Raw genomic sequence first — 5821 nt, forward strand, 5'->3', positions numbered from 1 at the left:
CAGTTATTCTTAAGTGTTGAAACTTAACTGAAAAGTGATCGCTGTTAAATATAAGAGTGGGAATAAGAGAGGGAAGAGATGTACAATTTGGGACATGCTCAAGCTGACTTGCCCCAAACAGCAGATTTAGAAACATACCAGGGGATTCCAATTCAATCCCATCAAGGTGGCATGTACCAATGCCATCTCACTAGTCCAAGTGATCAATTTCTGTTCCCAATTGATCATAATGATAGGTCTAAGAGTCAAAGGGATCACATAAACAAGACTAGTGTCTGCAAATACTAACCAATAGAATAAAAAAAGGAGAGAATGATCCAACATGGGAAGCGAGATACACAGCAGACCCATAGAATGGCAGATGTCCTAAACAGCACTCTGGCCTCAGAATCAGCCCTTAAGGCATGCGGATCCAGCTGAAAAGCCCATGAGAGTATTTCAGGCATAGAAAGCCAAGACACTCTGACAAAAAAAAAAAAAAAAAAAAAAAAAAAAACCCTAAATGAAAGATCTCCGCGAGTGAGATCCCAGTGGAAAGAACAGGTCATCAAAGAAGGAGGTACCTTTCTCTGAAGGGAAGAGAGAACTTCCACTTTGACTATGACCTTGTCTAAGTATGATCAGAGTCGGTGAACTCAAAAGACTTCCATAGCCTTGGCAACTCATGACAAGAGCCTAGGGTGATTACTGAGGCCATCAACAAGAGTGTCAATTTGCTAAGTCAACAACAGGAGTCACTGTGCACTTACTCCTCATGTAGGATCTCTGTCCTTAATATGCTGTACATTGTGATTTAATGCTATAACGAGTACTCAAACAGTATTTTTCACTTTGCGTTTCTATGTGGGTGCAAACTGTTGAAACCTTTACTTAATATATGCTAAACTGATCTTCTGTATATAAAGAGAATTGAAAATGAATCTTGATGTGAATGGAAGGGGAGAGGGAGCGGGAAAGGAGAGGGCTGCGGGTGGGAGGGAAGTTATGGGGGGAAACCATTGTAACCCATATTCTGTACTTTGGAAATTTATATTCATTAAATAAAAGTTAAAAAAAATAAACCTTCTGGGAGACTCTGATGTATCCTTGGATCCAGAGCCTCTGCTTTATGTGTAGGATATTGCTGAGCTCCCCCAGAATTCTCCACGGTTCCATGAACGTCACCGCCAGCCAACAAGGTCCTCTACTCGATTTCACAGTTTGATCTGTCTGGGTTCTGCAGGACCTAGGGTCTCATACTACCTATAATAAGTCTTCCAACAGGGGCAACAGAGGCAAGAGACTTCATGGCTTGTATCTTCAATAGCTGAAGCAACACAGCAGTGAAACCTGCAAGACAAAAACCTGAAACCCACATATTGAGATCTGTGCCTACAACACACACTCCCCAACCAGATATTGACCCAATATAAGGACAGCAACCTCATTCTCAAGGCCATTTAATACAATCTTCTGCAGCACTTGTCATTTAAGGATGCAAAATATTCTCCACACCACTAAATTACTGAACTTGAGCACATTCGTATCTAGAGGAGATTTAGGAAATTTGTCTTGAAAGAAATTCCATATTCTGCATATAAAGCAGAAGCTCTCAATCCCAAACATACACCAGAGTCTCCTGGAAGGTTTATCATAAGAAAAATGTATTCTCTATCCCTTGACATCTTTAGGCATTAATGACAGAGGGTCTAGGGGTCAAAACATCCAGCTTCCAGTCCTGTCTTGTCCATTGATCCGTAATCCCTGAGGAGTCACATTTAATGTCTCGTAGCAGGCTTTCTCTCCTACATAATGAAGAGCTTGATTAGAGAGGATTTCTAAGGTCCCTTTTCAGTTCTAACAGATAATGTTTTTGTAGTGAAGCTGGCTGGTTTGTGAAGCCAATTACAGCAATTAATTAGGTAAGGGTTCTAAGTTCAATACTCTGTGTGGTCTGCTGGGCTTGGTTCAATATCCTCCCTTTACAAACAGACATTGTTCTCCAAAGGACTCTGATGCTTCACCTGACATGGCACCAACATATCAATTACCATTCTCAGGGAAACAACCAAGCATGAGCTGCTTTGCATGCAATACTTATTGCTCCAACTAGAAGGCAGTTATAAAGTTATCACAATGGAAACTACTTTAGAGGTAGACTAGAAAAGGGTTTCTGAGTCCAGGAAGCCATTTTTGATTTCTGGAGACTTTCCCACAAGGCTCTGCCCTTAGGTTAACATCTCAACATGTCTATGCCAAATCTCACCATGTCAAAGGACATAATTCCAAAATTACAGAATGCTGTTACTTTCCTTCTTTGGAAAATGGCGTTGTGGGAGGAAGAGATAATGATTACTTATTTAGTAGCAACTCTGTGCTAAAATATATTTCAGATGCTTCACTGCAACTATCATGTGATCCTGGTCCTCTGAGAAAATCTAGGCTTACTCTTCTTGTTTTACCAGTGGGAAACCAGAATTATTAGAAAAGGAACATAGATTCACACTATGAGTTAGGGGCAGACCTAGGACAAGATGTCCATCTAGTGATCTTTCCAACTTGGTTTGCTCCTTTTCCTGTAACATTTCCCCCTTAAAGTCTATCCTCCAGCAAAATTTTTTTTTTATTTTTTTTTTTTATTTTTTGACAGGCAGAGTGGACAGTGAGAGAGAGAGACAGAGAGAAAGGTCTTCCTTTGCCGTTGGTTCACCCTCCAATGGCCGCCGCGGCCGGCGCGCTGCGGCCGGCGCACCGCGCTGATCCGATGGCAGGAGCCAGGAGCCAGGTGCTTTTCCTGGTCTCCCATGGGTGCAGGGCCCAAGCACCTGGGCCATCCTCCACTGCACTCCCTGGCCACAGCAGAGAGCTGGCCTGGAAGAGGGGCAACTGGGACAGAATCCGGCGCCCTGACCGGGACTAGAACCCGGTGTGCCGGCGCTGCAAGGCGGAGGATTAGCCTAGTGAGCTGCGGTGCCGGCCCTCGAGCAAAATTTGGAGTGAATGCAGAAGAAAACATTTGAAAGCCAAAAAGCCCTTTAGATTGTTTTTACTTCTACTGCCCACTATGTAAACAACTACATAATAAACCTTGGGAATAATGAAATTATATATAATTGGGGATTAGCTCAATAGAACTGAAGTCTCACCATTCCAATTCCAGCATGTACTTCCAGAAAGACTTTGCTGTTTCAGAGTATGGCAATCACAGCAAATGGTTTGTTAATGCGGAACAATAGCATTAGCAAAATGTGTCCCTGGCTTCTTGTGCATCAGCCACTGTAGCATTGCCTAGCTGAAGCTTCCAAATCATCCATTGAAGTAGGCAGGAACCATTATAACTGCCATTGCCAACAGTTAATACCTCTACTTCATTTCAGGGTCTGTCCATATTAATGCCCTTCACCTTACTTAATCTTCCCCCAATATTGGAAGGTTTCATGGCAGGAATTTTTAAACCCCATGTAAGGGGTAAAAAACAGGTCAGGTGAGGCTAAGGAATTGATCTTAGATCTCATTGGTAGAAAATAAAGAAGTGGAACTTCTGAGTCCTCGCACATTGTGTTTGGGGTTACACCACAATGACAGATCATGGCTACCAACACAAAGCTGTGCCATGAAACTATAGTCCAAGTCTTTGCCTAGAGAGCTATAGGTGAACTCCCAGCTTGCCCTGGGACAGATGGGAAGGGGAGAGAGGTAGTTCCCAAGTCATGGCAGGAGTTTATTGGTCTTGCTCTCAACACTGAGACTCATGTGGTTTCAAACAGGTAGTAAGGCCCTACTTACTCCTGTAAACATGGTAGGAGATGATGAGGGGAACAAACACCAAAAACACAGAAGGTGGCTGTTCTTCCTGGCAACCTACAGACATTTTTTCTTCCTTGCATCCTTGTTTCTCTGTCTGAATAGACAAGGACAGGTAGAGGGGCCCCTGGCTGACTTCTCTATTGGTTCTCTACCACCAAGTACCACATCCTCCTTCTAGCTGCTTTCACTGGAAGAATTTTCATCAGACTTTATAGACAATTGTGCCTCATACTCTAATGCATCCACTCATATTTTAAAGTATAATTTAAAGTAGAACAGAAATGATTTTGTTATATATAATTTTTAATAGACATTGAATTTTTAATAAAGAGAAATGTCCTTTTTTTTTTTTTTGACAGGCAGAGTGGACAGTGAGAGAGAGAGACAGAGAGAAAGGTCTTCCTTTTTCCGTTGGTTCACCCTACAATGGCCGCTGCCGCCTGCGCACTGCGCCAATTCGATGGCAGGAGCCAGGTGCTTCTCCTGGTCTCCCATGGGGTGCAGGGCCCAAGCACTTGGGCCATCCTCCACTGCACTCCCTGGCCATAGCAGAGAGCTGGACTGGAAGAGGAGCAACCGGGACAGAATCCAGCGTGCCGGCGCCTCAAGGTGGAGGATTAGCCTATTGAGCCGCAGCGCCGGCTAAGAAATGCCCTCTCTTATGAGCAAGCTTTACAGATTTTTAAAAAACATTTATTTATTTATTTATTTGAAAAGGCAGAGTTACAGAGAGAGAGGGAGAAAAAGAGGAGGAGAGAGAGAGAGAGAGAGAGAGAGATTCTATTCACTGGATCACTCCCTAGAAGGCCACATCAGGGTCTGGGCCAGGCCAAGGAACCATGCATTTCCTCTGGGTCTCCCATCTTCTGCTGCTTTCCCATGCCATTGGCAAGGGGAGCTGTACTGTAAGTGGAGCAGATGGGACATGAACTGGTGCTCATCTGGGATGCAGGTGTTGTAGGCAGTGGCTTTACCTACTATGCCACAATACTGGCCCCAGATATTATATTTCTTATCTCCAGTGTTAAAATAGACACAGCATTAAGAAAGAAGCCACCAATAGGTACATGAGAAAATGTTCAACATCACTCATCAACAGGGAATTGCAGATCAAAACCACAATGAAATATCACCTCCTTCTAGGCTGATTGGCAATTATCAAAAAGACAAAACATAACAATGGTTGGCAAAGTAAGTGGAGAAAAGGGAAGCTTTGCACACTGTTGGTGGTAATGTAAATCAATGCATCCATTGTGGTGAACAGTATGGAGATTCCTTTAAAAACTAAAAATATAATTGCCATATGATGCAGAAATTCCACTACTGGATATTTACCTAATGGAAATGAAATCAGTCTGTCAAAGGGACATCTATTCTCCCAAGTTTACTGAAGCACAATCAAAAATAGCCAAGAAATGAAAAGAACCTAGGGAGTGGCGCTGTGGCACAGTAGGTTAATCCTCTGCCTGCGGTGCTGCATCCCATATGGGCACTGGTTTGAGTCCCCAGCTGCTCCACTTCTGATCCAGCTCTCTGCTATCGCCTGGGAAAGCAGTAGAAGATGGCCCAAGCACCTGGGCCCCTGCACCCACGTGAGAGCCTTGAAAGAAGTTCCTGGCTCCTGGCTTCAGATCAGCCCAGCTCTGGCTATTACTGCCATTTGGGGAGCAAACCAGCAGATAGAAGACCTCTCTTTGTCTTTCCCTCTCACTGTCTATAATTCTACCTATCAAATAAATAAATAAATTCTTAAAAAAAAAAAGGGGGAAACAACCTGTCCATCCACTGATGAATGTAGAAAGAAAATATGGGTCAAATATACAATAGAATACCACTTACCCATAAAAATGATGAAATTTTGTCATTCACAACAACATGGAAAGAAGTGGTGATCATTATGTTACATGAAATTAATCAAGCACAGAAACATAAATCTAACGTGATCTCACTTATATGTGGGGTCGAATGAAAAACGAGGGTGATCTCATAGAACTTATAAGTAAATGGTAGCTAGTGAAGGCTGGGGAGGGAAGAG

Source organism: Oryctolagus cuniculus, chromosome 4 (genome assembly GCF_964237555.1).
Source record: "Oryctolagus cuniculus chromosome 4, mOryCun1.1, whole genome shotgun sequence".
Classification (NCBI taxonomy): Eukaryota; Metazoa; Chordata; class Mammalia; order Lagomorpha; family Leporidae; genus Oryctolagus; species Oryctolagus cuniculus.